General features: G+C 41.3%; 1 protein-coding gene and 1 long non-coding RNA gene across 2 annotated transcripts in view; both read right to left on the reverse strand.

Moving 5' to 3' along the window:
• Positions 1-14,287, reverse strand: part of HS6ST1 (heparan sulfate 6-O-sulfotransferase 1) — a 187,332-nt gene that overhangs the window by 56,610 nt on the left and 116,435 nt on the right. The window lies entirely within an intron of this gene.
• Positions 9,754-14,287, reverse strand: part of LOC310763340 — a 57,418-nt gene continuing 52,884 nt past the window's right edge. The window contains exon 3 of the long non-coding RNA XR_014548584.1: positions 9,754-10,237. This is a non-coding gene — a long non-coding RNA (uncharacterized lncRNA). The remainder of the gene's footprint in view (positions 10,238-14,287) is intronic.

Consider the following 14,287-nt stretch of genomic DNA (forward strand, 5'->3'; position numbering starts at 1 on the left):
AAGTACCTAACATTCTTTTTTTTAACAAGTAGACTTTCCTTTGGGGATATTCAAGTTGAGGTTAAGACTGGGCCGATTTTCTGTTCTGGCGCCATTAGCAATCTGGGGATATCTGTCTCAGAAATGATCAGTACAAATGTGTGTGTGTGTGTGTGTGTGTGTGCATGCTATAAAGCAAATAGTATGAGAAGAAGGATGGACTGCAAACAGATCACCAACTTGAAAAGGAAAGAACTTAAGGCTTTCAGAAATGATGCAATGCTCCTACAGAAAAGGACTTCTTAGGCCAGGACAATCAAGAAACGATCAAACCCAATTGCTTTCAATAAAGTGTAGCTTTGTGAATCTGAAGTTATTTCTGTGACTGACAACATAACGGGGGTAAATGGTGTATGATGAGCTACTGCTTGATTCTGTGATAACATAGCAAACTAATATAAAAAAAAGTAATAAGGGCCTTTTGCCATTCATCACGGGAATAATGGAAAGGAGAAAACGTGCACAGATAAAAAAAAGAGATGGTTTCAAATGTACTGCAGTAGCCTGTTTTCGTGCCCATACTTTGCTAGTGGTCTGATCCTATAAGCTGCTGCTCAGGCAAGCATTTAGGCTAGGAGGTTAAGGCTACTTGGATGTATGCCTCAAGATTCAACTGCACACTGCTTCCAGTGACCAGAGTTAAGGGGGACAGGGACACCCAATGGAGGAGTGATGGAAGTTGGAGGGCAGATGCAGTGAATGACTGGGGTGGTGGAACTGGCTTCTCTTGTGGCAATAAAGTCAGGGGGTCCTGGTTAAGATAACTAAGTTTGCTGAAGCGCAAGCAGATGGAGGCTTACTCACCAGCCCAGGACAGCTGATTTCCAAGTCTGTGGCAAATGGCTGGCTGTTAAAAGCAGTAATCTGGTGGGTAGTGGCAGCGGCACAATAAGCCATAACAATCTCTAATAACTGAGCAGAAAATTAATAAATAAATGGTCCCTAACTAGCTTTAAGTTGAAACACAGCCTCTTGACTGTGTTGTGGGATGAGTGAAAGAAAAGGGTGCTGGTGGTGTTTGGAAACAATAGCAGAAATCTACTTTCTCCTTTGCATAAAAGAAGAACAAAGTGATATGCCACCAGCTGCTCCTTTGCCAGACTGTAAAATATAGAGGCTCACCGATGAAATAAAAACCTAAAAGTAAAATACTATCCTTTGCTTTGTTTCTTCAAGCACCGTCAAATAATTTAGTCACATATATACCTCTAACACATTTTATGTGAACATCTAGAATTCTCTCCATTCTTTTAAAGAAGGAAGAATACTTAAATTGCATTCTGCTTGCACCATTTAACACTCGGAAGATACCCGGAAGTCACTTTTTCATTCACGCAGAAGGGTGAAATGTTGGCTTCTGGCCAGTTTCAAATACGTGCACCATGTAGTATCTTAAATGTATGAGCAGATATCAGCAGTGCTGAATAAAATGAATTGTGTTCCTATAATGCTATTTATGCCAAGCACCATTTAAGAGAGTTGGTAACCATGACTGTTTTAAGATGTTTTAAGATGAATGAATACACAGCCCAAGTTCATTGTCTGTAATATAGGAACCCTAATAATCTGGGCGTATTGCTGCATTTTCAAAGACAACTATTCATGTAATTCAGGCCCTGGAACTAGACCCATTAATATTATATCCAGTGTACTCAGCAGGTGAACATAATTAGTGAGAACAGATCTTTCTTAAAGTCTTTTGGAGGGGCCAGATGATGTATGCACTCTGCTGCTGTCCAATTGCGGCTGTCTGCCACAATTAAACTAAAAGCACATGCAGGACTGCAAGCCATTCCCAAGCCAACAAACAGATTAAACGCATTTAAGCATCCATCTCCCCTTCTCTCTCTTGCATTTCTGTAATAAAAAAATTAAATGTTGAATATAATTCCTGAATGAACATAATTTGTGGGGTGTGTCTGTGTGCGTATCTCTCTGTGTGTACATATCTATATTGATTAATTCTTTCTACCTGACCCTTTTAAAGAAAATTCGGCTGGCTTCCTCTAATATTATCTTTATTCCCACTCCATTCCATGGGACATTTGGTTTCTCTCTCAATTACAATAATTTCACCTTCCTTTCCCCCCCTAAATTTCCCCTGGTTGCTCTGAGGCATGGATCCAGGATAACAGCAGAGAATTACCGTATATGATCACTTTGTCTTTTAAAGCTCTCAGTTCCCATAACTATAGGCCAAAGGTTCTGTGTGCCAGGAGACTTTTGTGCTCCATGGTCACACTTTTCTACCTACATGAGGTGCTGAAGCAAGGGGTGGATATTAATCTTCTCTGAAATATCCTCATTTATTCTCTCCCAGGCAACAGGCCAATGATTCTAATTTGTGCTATTACCCATGTGCAGTGAGTTCACACTAGACAGACGATGAATTTGTCAGAAGCATGTGCAAAGGGATGTTTTGGACTTTAATCTGAAGACAATGCTTTGGAAACTGGAGGGGACCACACTGCTTTGGAGGGAAATTCTAGGGAAACACTAAAGCTACACTAGACCTTGGAAAGTATTTTCATACCTATGAATCTCAATATGCCTGTTAGATCCTTCCAACAATGCCTAGCTTGCAGAAGCTGAATGGGCAAAGTCTGGAAGCCAAAAAGAAGATTTTGGCTCTTACTTAGGAGAGACTAATTATTAAACTACATGGACTTAAAATCCTGTGTTAATAACCTATTATTATTATTATTATTATTATTATTATTATTATTATTATTTAATTAATTAAATTTATATACTGCCCTTCATCCAAGAATCACAGGGTGGTTTATGATATATTGCGGTTAGATTTATGAGCAAAGTATAAACAGATCACAGCATAAGAAATATTAAGGAATAAGTACCAGTCTGAAACAGGTTCAGACAGCTTTCCAAAAGAAAACGCCTATAGTCCTGAAATGTGTGATTTCAAATGGGAATAATATTAATAAATTTCTTTTTAGAAAACCCTTTTTGGCAAGAATATTTTGTAAGTTAATTGACCGTTCACAGCTCTTCCTGAACCTAAGGTGAAAATGTTGCAGATGCAAAGCATAATAATCATTCATCGTATTAACTAAAGAATGGCAATACAGCTACAGATATAATGGTCACATATTACATATTAATGTATTGTAATTAATTCCCTGTAGGACTAATGCAGGCTTGGCCTGGAACCAAAGCAGCTGCCTCGAGGGATTCTCTGCATGGCATCCCATTTAAATAACCTAGAAGCAGATACTTATCCACTTTTAGGCCTTTCATAATGTTTGCATGGAAAAAAAGAGACCGAGGCAACGGCGGAGGTGAGGGGTGCACAGCAGAAAAGAATAAAAACAAAAACAAAATGTAGTCTGGAAGTCAGGAAAAGTGAGTTTCCCGTAGCACAGCTCCAGGGGTGCTTTCTGAGTTTCTCAAAGGGGACTGAAAGAACTGGTGCTTACCAGAGGAAACCAAGCTAAAGAGATTATCAGAGTTTGCAATTGTATGTAGGGTTTGTTATTTTATATGCTGCTTCCCATGTCCATCTCTATGCCAGAGATGGCAGGGGCGGGGGAACTGCCTTTGTTCGCTGCAGCCAAGGGAACAGGAGACGGAGATTGAGTTTGTATTAATACGGTAATGCAAATACCGCTAACGCTCTTTCCAAGATACACCCACTGTTTTATCTAGTTTATCTAACTATTCTAACTATTTATCTAACTATCTATCTAACTAACTAACTATCTAACTATTTATCTAACTATTCCCTAGGAACATTTACGTCTTTCAGCATGGTCCTCAAAGTGTGATTTAACAAGTACCGTACTTCAAACTATCTTAGTTTGAAAGACTTTTGAGATTAGGAAAAAACAACCACCTTGTGGCTCCTTTAAGCAAAACCAGTGACTAGTAAGACCTATTGCATCCAGAATTTCATCTTAGATAAAGCTGCTAACCCACTGTGTAGGCATCCCGGCCATTAGGTACTTAGAGCAATGGTGACCTAGGTGTGAGAGTTGGCTGGAGATCTGAGCTGTAAAAACATCTGTGTTATCAGAAGGCTTCCAGCAAGTCATAGTTAAATTTGGAGCTTGTCTGCAAGTGATGGGACCTCTCCTGGGGCTACACCAAATTAATTTTCTACCCATCACATATACAGTTAGCATGCAGGATTTTGAAAATGCATATAATATTAGCAGCTGATAACTGTCAGGATCACTGCAGAATACAAGGGGAACTTGGACCTTTTCCTCCACCGCTGTGGACCTGAAACTGCTCTGAATTAATTTAACATCCTTCTAGCTTGGCCCCAAGACACTCTGCTGATGGGGACGATGGAATCAGAAAATGGGAGGGGCTTCTTTTGGACCTAATCTTCTCACAAAACCACACAGTACTTGCTGCCTGCATGTGTCTAAAAATACATGCACCCCATACTGTCACACACTTTATCCCACAATAAAATAAAAACAATTACAGACATATATCTATAAATAATTTTCATCCCTTCTGGCTGGTGTTTTATTAACAAACCATTACTGGCACCTTCACATCCTCTCTATTTCAAATTTCTGGGCATCCCACGTTATTTATTAGGAAATTTCCACTGTATTAAATTTCCCATCTGCCAGGCTTTATAAATCTCACCATGAATCTGCTCTCGCTCTCTCTCCAGTTCAGGCACCTGCATGTTTAGAAACCTGTCCCATTACTAGTCATTTTTTGACTTGTGGCCTCTTCCAAAGCAGAGGTAAGAGTTTAAGTGGCTAATGGTTGCAACTGAGATATCTTAGCCAATTGAGTAATTTCTTCATGTTGGAGATGTCAGGGCTTTCATGGTGGTAAAGTTAGGGGGAAAGCTTCATCCACTTAAATTTATTCACGTCATACTGCTGTTGAGGCACAAGGATAATGCCAATAAAAGGGGGTGGGGGTGGGAATCTAATGTTCTGCTCTGCTGTTTTTGGTGATTGAGGCCAAGGGTGGCAAAAGAATATACCTGGAAAAAATAAGTCTCTGAACTTTGTTCCTATTTGCATTTGTTTACGCAGGTTGAGGGGTGGGGAACTAAATGGGGATCAACACAAGCATCAACCTAGTTGCCATATGGTGTATGGGGACTGGTTTGCCCAACTGGTATGGTGGAACCTGCCAAACACACTATATATAGAGTAGGGTTTGCCAATGTGGTGCCCTCCACATTGGTGAGAATACAACTCCCATCATCCTTGACCATTGGCCATGTTGGCTGGGGCTGATGGGAGTTGTAGGCCAACAACACCATATTGGCTCACCCCTGTCTTAGAGGAAATCAAAGGACCACAACCGAAATTCAGCAGACCTTCCACAAAATGACAGGCATGTTCTTTAATCTAGATGGAATACAGACTATCCAGGGTGGTCTTTTTAATAGACACTATAAAGATGACAATAAATCCTCCTTTAGTTGGCTGACACTGCAAAATCAGCCTGAGGGGAATGGTGCAGAACAGAAATACATTCACCTTTGCCACTGGAGTATACTGGAACAAGACATGTCCACCATGCCCCTTCATGCTCCCACCCTGAAGGCCAGACGTGCTACAGAACCTCCCTGCTGCTGTCCTGATGAAGAAGGACCAATTTCCATCAGTGAACTGACAGAGAGTCTCAGTCTTAATAATAATCCTGTCCTACACTTCAACTTGATTCACAGTCCCCGATGGAAGATTAATCCACTAAGCCTCTGAGCTCTTAGAAATGACTCAGGCAAGAAACTATTCTCAGTCATCCTCCTCCTCATGTGATAATCACAAAGACATACATACATACATACATACATACATACATACATACATACTATATCATGCTAAAACACCAGATTTGGGCTTGCTATATATTACAAGCAGATTGCAAAGCTCTGATCAAGCTAGTATAGGCTAGGGATGCAGGTTGCGCTCTGGTCTAAAGCACTGAGCCTCTTGGGCTTGCCGATCAGAAGGTCGGTGGTTCGAATCCGTGCAACAGTGGTGAGCTCCCATTACTCTGGCCCAGCTTCTGCCAACCTAGCAGTTTGAAAGCACACCAGTGCAAGTAGATAAATAGGTACTGCTGTGGTGGGAAGTTTAATGCCGTTTTCATGCACTCTGGCACTCGTCACCGTGTCCCGTTGTGCCAGAAGCAGTTTAGTCATGCTGGCCACATGACCCGGAAAGCTGCCTGTGGACAAATGCCAGCTCCCTTGGCCTGAAAAGCAAGATGAATGCCACACCCCATAGTCACCTTTGACTGGACATAACCGTCCAGGGGTCCTTTACCTTAGTATGGGCTATGCCAGGCCTCCTCTTTGTGGCATCTTTTTTTTGGGGGGGGGGAGCACAGCAGGAGAGAGAAAAATGGTTCCTAGATCTCTGAGGGTGAAACCAGAAGAACCACTTCAGAAAAGCAGAAATGCAACTGGGATCAGAGATGTGAACACCCAGTCTTTTCTTGGCAGCTCATCAACATGCAGGATTTTAAATGAATGCTTGTTCTCTCATGTTTTTGGAACCCAGAATCTCAAACCCCGTGGAAGGAAATCTTTGTGGGGAAGGAGAAGTATGTTTCAGAAAAAGGGTGGGCAGGGAAAGATCAAGCACTTCTATGTCTCTCTAATCCCAACTGCTTCATCTCAAAGCAACTTCTCTGGTTTAAAAGGGGGTGTTGGGCTATCGGGTACCCATAGGAATTTTGCCAGGGCAAGGGTGGGGTGGGGTGTAAAAAACTGAAAGGGGGAGCAGTCCAGTTCTTCTCACACAAAAATGAGAAGAGCAGCACATTTTGCCTCATATCTAAGTTTCTACGAAGACTGAAAACTTACGTTATTTTTTTAAAAAAACGAAAACTGGGGATCTGGAGATTATAGTTCTTTGAGGCTGGGGACACAACATCTCCCCCATCACCTCTGCTGTGGACACCCATGGGACCACTATGTGTGTCTGTAGGTAGCTTGGCCTGTAGTGCTGTAAATAGTATAGTTTCTATACAGTACCTGCAACAGGCTCCTAATTTTTCACTCTCTTCTCAGGCCCCAGCACTGCAAATATAATAAATATACCATCTTGTTTCTGGAGAATATATGAAGCACAGATAATACATGATAACTGGCTGGTTATCCTGTGACCAGCCATTCTGAAAACTAAGTAAGATGTGTGACAAGAATTGACTTTTCACAGCGTAGCATCTTGCTCAACATGTCAGGCAAAGTTATACCGTGTGGGGTGTTTATTCCTAGAGTTTATAAGTGAAACTATCAACCCATTATGGTGTTATTAGACAGGAAGGGTTTGCATAATTATGTACTGCTATCTACATAAGGGGGACGCGGGTGGCGCTGTGGTCTACATCACTGAGCCTAGGGCTTGCTGATCAGAAGGTTGGCGGTTCGAATCCCCACAATGGGGTGAGCTCCTGTTGCTCAGTCCCTGCTCCTGCCAACCTAGCAGTTCGAAAGCACGTCAAAGTGCAAGTAGATAAATAGGTACCGCTCTGGCGGGAAGGTAAATGGTGTTTCTGTGCGCTGCTCTGGTTTCGCCAGAAGCAGCTTAGTCATGCTGGCCACGACTCGGAAGCTGTCTGTGGACAAACGTTGGCTCCCTCGGCCAGTAAAGCGAGATGAGCGCCGCAACCCCAGAGTACTTCGCTACTGGACTTAACTGTCAGGGGTCCTTTACCCTTTTTTTATCTACATAAGATGTGTTATTTTCTTTGCCCCTTCATTCATTGCAAGTCTGTTCTTTTTGTTTACAGTAGGTATAAAAAGAGGGGTTAAATTCAGTGACTGAATCATAGAAACAAAGGAAGGGTGAGCAACCTGGCTGAAGGGAAATAATGATTAATTGAACTCCAGAGGTCAATATAATCAAAGCAACAAGGGAAGTGAAAAAGTCCATTTCTTAACAGAAGAGTGCCAGCAAGGTAATCTTTAGCAATCTCTCTTAGCTGGGAAGGAATGGCGGTGACTAACCTAGAGGGCACCAGAAATGGGCAAGACAAACAGTTTTGACTGCCCTATTGATAGCGTGGCTGCTAACAGTAAAACCATCATCCTAAGAATGTAAGTAAAGCATGCTGGATTAGGCTAATGGCTCATCTAGTCCAGTATCCTGTTTTCACAGTGGCCACCCAGATGCCTATGGGATGCCCAAAAGCAGGACCTGAGCATCTTTCAAAGTAAAATTCCAACCCGACTGGGACTGCATATTTTTCGGAGCTGTTGGACCAGTTACTTCCAAATGCGAACAAGGCTGCTGGGGAGAGGGAGTGAATACAAGCAGGGAAGACAAGTGGCAGAGATATATGAGTGTGGGAACTGAACACAGCAAATACTGTAACTAGCTAAAAGGAGGTGACATGGAAATGCAGCTGTCTAAAATAGCAACGTGGCTTTTTTAATCCTTGGGGAAAGTTAGGTGGTGGAATAAGGAGCTAGAATATTACACTATGCTGCTGAATCAGATGATAAGTCCTCCTCCCTGACCTTGAATGGATGAATCACTAGAAGGCAGTGATGCACCCACTGCGTCACCAACACTGGCACACAGTTGCATGTCCTTTAGCTCAGTCTAGAGGATCTCTTAACGTGCTACAGAGTCCTTGGGGCAAGTGGGGCTGTATGGCTAAGCACATAAGTAAACAGACATTGTTGCAGCTTATTTTGAATTCCTTGAGAGCTAAATCAGGCTGGAAACACATTTACAGAATTGGCAAGCTAAGGCAAGATATTTCTTACTGAAAAATGGATACAATAAGCCATAAGCAATAAGCATGACATGCCTCTCCATTTGCTTCTTCCCTCTCACATCAATCTAGAAGGTAGATTGAGATACCTGAGACACTGCAGCATTCGGACAACTCATTCAAAAATAAAAAAAGCCAGCAATTACTTTTTATAGAGATCTATTAACAATACACACGTTCAATATGCAGACTGTAAGAGATGATTGGAATAAAGAATTGGAACTTTCATTATTACCCAGAAAGTGGGAAAATGTATTAGCTTCAATACCTAAGGTGTCATTAGATTTAAAACTAAGACTAATACAACAGAAAATAATATTTAGAGTTTATTGGATTCCTTTATGATTGTATAAAAAAGGGTTAGCTAAGATAGCTCAGTGTCGGAGATGTGGCAAGGACAATGCTTCTCTGAAACACATGTCTGTACAGTGTTCTTTACTTAACAAGTTTTGGGAGAAAGTGTTGGGCTGTGTAACTATGGCTGTGCAGAAAAAGTTAAAATGTTTAAGCAGAGAATATTTTATTGAACTACAGTATATACCTGCAACATGGAAATTATCAATGGGACAACGGAAATGGAGTTTCCATGTCCTAATGGTGGCCAAGAGATTGATATTGAGGAATTGCAAAAATAAAAATATGATACCCTTCAATCAATGGATTGACGATATGATGTCACTGGTAATTTATGAATGGACTGTTCATAGGCACAGACACTGTATGGATAAATATGATAACATTTGGAATGAGTTTATACAAAACGTAGTAGGCTATTAACACTTACATAATCACTAGGACAATAACACTATACCAATTTATACACGAATGTATGGGAATATTGTATACTGCTTCTTCTTTTTTTGCATATTTTCACTTTTATATGCAACTGTGTTGTTATTCTTCCCCCTCTCATGTTTCCTTCTTTTTTTCTGTATCACTTTATTTCTTTTAACTGACATCACCTTAATAAAATATAATTAAAAAAAAATCTAGAAGGAAGGGAACTACAATAATACTTTGGAATGGAATATTACGTAACACCCCTGAAGAGAATGACCCAGGCAAACAAAGACTGCATGCCTGAAATTTGCTCTAATTAATTAATTTCTCTGTAAACCACTCAGAAGAACCTCAATTATTTCAACACCTTCCTAATACTGCCTGAAGGCAGCTTATGCAAGCTCACATCCCCCCATTAGCTGTCTGAACAATCATCCATCTCACAAAGAACCAACTAATCTCTGACACATCCTCCCCCTCAATCTGAGCTCCTTTCCCAGAAAAAAAAATCAATTGCTGTTTATAGTCTTCCACTCCTCTCTCACCACAGCTATCCCTATACATTAAAAATTATGTATCACAAAGACTGAAGTATCACAGTGAAACAGAAGTTTAAAACAAACACTTCTCTTGTGTTCTGATTTGGTAGCTTCTCTTGGAAGGCTATTATTTTCTTCTAAATTTCCTAAAATAATAATAAAAAACCCCACACAAACATTTGTCAAATAATTAAGCCTGTGCAATCAAATGTTCCAGGGGTTACTTATTTCTATGTAATATTTGCAAATATATTTTATAACATGTGTTTCATGCTGTTTATTTTTCTGAAAACCAGCAAAACAACAAACATCTGGAAATGGTAGAGAGCTGCCTGGCTGATCACTGCTTTGTTGGTTCATTTAAACATTATTCTAGCCACATAGGAGCCACCAACAGAAAAAGTAGGTCCACTGGAGAGAGCGGATGACATTTCAAGCACTGTTGCTGTATGTTGAACCTGAATGTAAATTTATCTCCAAGCCCGTGAAGGCTAATATTTGAACCAAAGCTATGTTTTTAAAGGCCTCTCACAACATTTTATTGTGTTGCATTGGCCAGGTTTGTGTGTTCCTAAAAGCGCCCTGAAACTGGCAATTTTATTTATTCATTTATATCATGTCTCTCTTTCCCAGACCTCAAGATGGCATACATGCCTTGCCTCCCAGTTTTATCCCCCACAATAGCCATGAGAGGTAGGTTGGACTGAGAGGCAGTGACTGGCTTAAGGTCACCCAGGGCGCTTTCTGGCTGAGTGGAGATATCCCCACTGCAAGTGCCCAAAACTTTTTTAAAACAACATGACACTGGATCCTGTTCCCAAGGACCAGTGTAGCTGAGTGGGTTGCTACTGAAAGGAGGCAAACCAGAAGTCCTACTTTGCGCATGGAACCTGTCAGCACCCAGCCCTTTGACTTGGGGCCAATGTGGGTCACACCTTGCTAAGTGCCTTAAAATAGAGTCAGCGTTGGGTGGGGTGAGATTTGCAGGTATGATATAAATTCCCTCAGCAGACAAGGTAAATGGAAGGATGGTCATGGAGGGAAAAAGAATAGTGGAAGTTGAGTAAAAAAAGAAAAGAAGCATATTCCTGAATGAGGGATGGGGAAGCTGTTGCCCTCCATGTCTTATTGGACTCCATCATTAACCCCAGGCTGTATGGCCAATGGCCAGGGATGGAGTCCAGGAATACCTGAAGAATTAACAGGTTCTCCCCATCCCTGCTCTAATTGAAGGAAATTTCCTTATCCGTGTTTATGTGGCTCAGCCACTATAAAAACTGGGGGCTGAACCTGGCTACTTTCCACCTGTCACCTGAGTATGGATGGAACCCAGCCGGGGGGGGGGGGGGAGAGACATCTGCAAAGAAAAGCAAAAGCTGGCAGTTCCTTATCTGGAGAATAACAAGAGACTAGTGCAGCATGTCTTAATTAACAAGAACCGATGGTCTCAGAGCAAAACAGATGGTACTTCCTCCATCTCCCGTAAAAGAGGCAAAAGGAGAAATAATTGTAGTAATCAGATCTTGCAGTTCATATGGGAATTGCTATTAAAGTCTCTCACATGAAGGGGAAGGGCCATACCACACCTGTGCCCACTCGACCGCTTCAGTCGGCGGAATTTGCACTACTACAGGTGCCACGTAACACCCGGTCCACATTTGTAAGAATTCAACCGTTTAGTGTGGCAGCATCTGCACTTTGGAACACCCTGCCTATTGTATGCAAGCTTTTGTGTGATGTGAGAAATCAAATCAGTTGTTCTCTATACGCAGGACCTTTCAATGCATTTGTCATTTTAATGGCTACTTCACAGGACAACATTAATTGAGGGAATATTTGCTTTCCATGGTAATTTAAAAATGTGACCGTATTTTTCAATACACGTTGTGATTAGAGACTGTGTCTGAAGTGAATCTGTTTGATGCACAAATGACGACAGCATTGCCTTCTCACATATCTGATACAATCATAAGTGATTTTATATATATATATATATATATATATATTCCCTCTCTCTCTCTCTCTCTCTCTCTCTCTAATTTGTGCTTGCATGTATGGAGGGCTGACAGCATCCTAAGGAGCTATTTGCAATGGATGTTTCAAGACTTTGTTGTTTGCAGTTTTCAGCTCTGATTTTCAGGAATCAGGCTAATGGGAGATTTAGAGGGGGACACCTTTGGGCTCTTTAATCCTGACCTCCAGACTTTTCTTTCTGCTGCTGAGAGGACAAATAAACATTCATTCCTCCAATCCCACTCCTTTCTGACAAACAGGGGTTTAGCAATAAGTTCTGGCCAGCCTTACATTTTGTGAAAATGTGATGTAAGACAAAACTTTGGTGATTTGTAGCATGTATCAATTAAGTTAACCTGTCTACCTGAACCCCTTCTGCTCTTTTGGGTTCACCAAAATCCACGGAAATTTGGAACGGTAGTTCGTTTTGAACAAGGATTCTCCCCATGCTGACAAAAATGGGTAATGACATAGTCTTATCAGGCCTTCAAATGTGCAAATCCTGGATTAGTAATTCAATCATGTGCTACTGGTTTTCTGCTAGCTACTTCTAATACCTTAAGTCTACTGTCCCCCACCTGCCTAGAAGTATATGCTATTTATTCTCCTCCTTTATGCTTCCCACAATCTACACTGTATGCTGAACAGATTCTTCTTTATCTAAGAAGTATCTGATGCATATACTGAGTCACTCTTCTGCTTTATGAGATTCTGATCAAGAGATATAGCCTGTCTGGATAAAGCAGATGCCATTTTGCGTAAACCAAGCTGTTAGAAGGATGGTGTGCAGAGTAATGCTGGAGGTGAAGTTTGAATGGGGCATTTGGAATATGAATTCCCCTCATTCAAAAGGCTGGAGAGGCCCACACCTTTCCAAATTTGGGCACTGCCTTTGAATGCGATGTACTGGGGGTTGCCCACCACTGTTACTTCTGCCAGCTAGTCTTCCCTCCCATGTCCACTCCAACTCTCTTTCCCCCAAATCCATCCCTCCATTGTTGTTGCAGAGAGATGCACTGCTAGTAGCAAGGTCTGTCTGTCGATCTGTTTCTCTCCCCCTCCTTTTCTGGAAACTAGAATGGTGCAACAGCAGCATCCCACTATGGACCTGGTACTACTGCATTGACATATTAACTGCAGGACTAAGGAGGGAATAACGGAAAACCTCTGTGTGTCTTTTACCAAAATTGTTACAGAACAACAGCTCTGAACTGGGAGGGAAACTTTCGATTGACTCACAGCTAATCGTGAGTTGGACATGCAGCTCTTTAATGGACATCAGGCTTCAAGCAGGGAGGAGGCCCATATATCTGCCCTAAACAGAGATGAATTACTATGGTGACATGTATCTTTCTGGAGGTGCCTGCCTGCAGTAGAATGTATAGATGTAAAATTCAAGCTAAAGAATGGCTCTCTGCCTAAGTATGAATACAGTCAATTGGGAATTATACCTTGCATACATTTTGCTTGCCCATCTCTGCTTCCATAAAGGTTGAACCCTAGAAGGCTTAGGTTCAGAGCCTCTGTTCCAAAGGAAGAAGTCTCGGTTTGGTAAGCTCTTCCCAACAATATATAATAATACTAGTTTCTATAAAAAGCATTACAGCAACTCAGCCCTATTAACAAACTATTCCTTCTGCCTCCTCTATTCCTTAAAACAATCACAGCAATTAACTATATGGATTATATTATCATTTTAGGAGTACATCTCATGTCTGATAATTGTGATAGGGTTGCCATATTTCAAAAAGTAAAATTCCTGACACCCGCAAAGTTGTCTTTTAGGAAACTATAAATATTGGGGGGGTTGGGGGTTGGGAGGAGTAACCTAACCCCAAAATAGTGAGTTTAATCTTTTTGAGCTGTTTCCGCTGCTTTTTCCACCACGTTGCCATACATCCGGGTTTTCTCTGACCTTTTGCCCCCTGACATATGGCAAGCCTAAATTGTGAGAAGGAATACAAGCATGTTAGCATTTAAAGGGGCTAAAAAGGCAGTGCAATAATGAGCTTAGCTCATAAGAGACAGCATCTCTCCCCGCCCCCTGCTCCCCAACTCATTTATTCTAAATTCCCTTGAGTAGATTCATCGACAGAGCAAGACATCCCAGAAGAGAAGTATTAGATAAAGGAAATAAAACCACTCTTTTAGAAATTGTTTTGAATTCAAATGGTACTGTGAGA

Source organism: Podarcis filfolensis, assembly GCF_964270895.1.
Source record: "Podarcis filfolensis genome assembly, chromosome: 5".
In the NCBI taxonomy this organism is placed as follows: domain Eukaryota; kingdom Metazoa; phylum Chordata; class Lepidosauria; order Squamata; family Lacertidae; genus Podarcis; species Podarcis filfolensis.